This window comes from Neophocaena asiaeorientalis, unplaced genomic scaffold, assembly GCF_003031525.2.
Source record: "Neophocaena asiaeorientalis asiaeorientalis breed wild unplaced genomic scaffold, Neophocaena_asiaeorientalis_V1.1 scaffold312, whole genome shotgun sequence".
NCBI classification, from domain to species: Eukaryota; Metazoa; Chordata; class Mammalia; order Artiodactyla; family Phocoenidae; genus Neophocaena; species Neophocaena asiaeorientalis.
Genome location: NW_020174707.1, coordinates 1,282,911 through 1,285,836, shown reverse-complemented (window position 1 = coordinate 1,285,836; position 2,926 = coordinate 1,282,911). Strand labels below are relative to the sequence as shown.

Below are 2,926 nucleotides of genomic sequence, written 5' to 3'. Positions count from 1 at the left end.
CAGTGGGATGGAGGTCTTATTATTTACACACTAGTAGTATTAGGTATTACAGAAGTTAGTGCCTCCAAATAGCTGTTTGCTTTTCCTCTACAGCACTTAGAGGGCTTAGTAGTGTCTCTCTTACTCCAGGATTCCCCTCTGCTGTTAGCCCTCACCCTTCCCTCAGGATCAACCTCATCCAGAAGATATTTCTCTGGGCCACACCTGACTCTACAATCACATCTCCCAGCATTTCAGTCTCTGTACACTTCCCTACAGGCATTTAGAGTATTTCGTAGAGCTGGGCTGCAGTGCCTCGTTACACCAACAGGTGGCAACCTAACATCTGACCCAGGCTTGTATTTTAGGGAAAAGGGGATGGGGATGTGGGATACGGTTGGGGAGAAAGAAAGGCAGCAAAGGAAGTATCTAACGTTCCTGTGCTGCAGTCTGCAATTTTCGAGTTTGAAATATTGTTCTAAAATACTCTTTTCATCAAGCTTTCAAGTTTGATAACACCGGTTTTCTCCCGAAGGACATCTATGACAGCTGTACTGAATGTTCCAGAGGGAGCCTCGATAATCCAAGATTTCATCCAACATCCCGACTCGTTTTAGAGCCAGTCAGCAATCCATAATGGATAAGCCACTCTGCCTAGGGCACTCTATTAGACTCTTAAAGTGGGCCATGACAAGGAAGAAATCCAGTCTCCAGTTTCAAGGTGCCTACATGGTAACTTTCAAGACACCTCCAAGACAGTGTTTAATCAGCTTAAACCTGGCAACCGAGGGCTCAGGTGTGGGCCAGTGGGAGCCCATGATTGCCCTAGCAGGGGGGAAGGGGAGAGGGGCCAATGTGGGGAGGGACAGAGTGGGAGGGCCAAAAGGAAACCGGGTGTTGATGCGCACAGGATATAGTTGGGCAAAACATCAGAGGGAAATGGGGAGGAAAAAAAAAAAACAGTGTAAAGCGTGTTGCAGGAAAAGACAGACTTGATTTGAATGGAGGGTACAGACCCTAATTTCAAATTATAAGATGTTAGTGCCAATAGGAACCCCAGAGACCATCCAGCCCCAAGCTCATTAGCTAGGAGGGCCACTGTCGGTAAGCGGCACGCCTGGACTGGAACGCGGCACCCTGACTTCCACATGAGGTCTCTCTCCAAGTGTTGAGCGAGGGTGATGTAACACAGGCAGAGAAACAGTTATTAGTCAGAATTTCCAAGAGGCTGTAACCTCTCCTCTTTTTCACCGAGTCCAGCTCAGTTTGGCAAATCCCTGAGTGACCTCAGGGAGGCTGCTTCTCCTCGGAACCTCATTTCCTTCTCTTATCAAACGCTTACTGTACGCTTTGCGCTATTCCTGATGCTTTACGTGTTAATTCATTTTGTCACCGCTACAACTGTCTGAGGTAGGTATGATGATTACTATCCCCGTGTGACAAATGAGGAAACTGAGGCGGGGGTTAGTAAACTTGTCCAAGGTCACACAGCTAGGAAGTGGTGGAGAACTGGTTCAAACTGGGGCTGTCTGGCTTCAAATGTGTGCGCTCAACCACTAGGTAACCCTGCCTTTCAGCTGGCTTGGCTGGACTAGATGCCCTCCAAGGTCCCTTCCAGGGCTGACTTGGTAAGCTTCTACCCACTTGCTTCCTCTAGGACTGGTCCAGGAGAACCCGGGAGAGTTCCAGGAAAAAATCCTCCCCGAATGGCCATGTATCCTTCTGCTCTGGGGCCCATTTTACAACTCTAGCCATCACGGAAAAGGCCAGTGGGGGCGATCAGAACCCTGAGATGAGAGACAAACGTGGAGGGCAATGGAAGAACTTGCCTTTTTCAACCCGTTCATCTTTGTTGTTGTTTCTCTCAGTGGCTGTTCTTATGCACAGAGGGTCCACTTTTCCAAATGTGATTTTGAAACTGCAGCAGAGAGAAAGCCAAATAAACACAGAATGGTCGGCCAAGGGCCCGTACTTTCTATTCCCTGGTTACAAAGTAAAATTAGCTAGCTGGTGGCCAGGGCTGGGAGATTTATTTTGGTCTGAAGTCAACCCACAGATTAACAATATTGGCAAGAACTATACAGGAGGGGAAAATATTTTGGACAAGGCTGCATATGTTTGCAGATACATCATCCGCCCCTGTGCAGCAGCCAAGGTTAAAGAGAATGGGAGTCAGGAGCGGGCCGCGCTGCGTCCCTTCTGTGAACAGTCGGTTTTCTCCTGCACGACGCCAGCTCTCGCCCTCTGAGAGCAGTTGCATGGTACATCGCAGGAGACACGGAAGGTGGCCGGGAGAGCACACTCCCCGTCTTCGAGAAGATGCACTTGCTCATCTTTCATTCCTCCTTTCCTGCCAAGACCTACATTCCATTCTGAGGGTAATTCTCAGGCAAGAGCAATTTCCGGATTCTCAAGGACTAACCGAGGGTAGTGTCAGAAGAAATTATCCAAAATTGGAAATAGGCGTGCAGGGGCTGACACCTTTGATTGATTTCCTATCGACTGGGCTATTTTACAACCCCATAGCTGCAGGGGTTGGTTCACTTTCAGATTTTTGTCTGGTAGAGATGCAAATAATTTCTAACCTAGCTATCTCACCCCCAGATTCTTCTATTAAACTGCCTATAAATACCTAGCCCCTCACATTCTCATTGTAATCGGTTTTAACATCTTAGAGGGTCCCCTCATTAATGAATGAGCTAAATCAAATCTTTGACATGCGGTCATTTTATATTTGCACGAGAGTCAAGTGTTTCCGCCTGCGTGAAATTCCACTTTAACACAGGAATTCCGCTTTAACACGACATTTTTTTTCTGGCCTCTCGGTCATCCCACCTCAGGCCCCAGGTTCAAGACCCCATACTCCTCAGGGTGGACTCCACACAGCACTTCGACGGCCGGCAGCCAACCTGGCCCCCTTCGCGGCGATGGGGCCGCAGATAAGACC

The 2,926-nt window shown here is 48.5% G+C and overlaps 1 long non-coding RNA gene across 2 annotated transcripts in view; it reads right to left on the bottom strand.

Annotated features, from left to right (window-relative positions):
• Positions 1 to 1,305: 1,305 nt before the first annotated feature.
• The window catches only part of LOC112409610 (uncharacterized), a 23,742-nt gene continuing 22,121 nt past the window's right edge, over positions 1,306 to 2,926 (bottom strand). For both annotated transcript variants that reach the window (XR_003005183.1, XR_003005184.1), the window contains one exon: positions 1,306 to 1,897. This is a non-coding gene — a long non-coding RNA (uncharacterized LOC112409610). The remainder of the gene's footprint in view (positions 1,898 to 2,926) is intronic.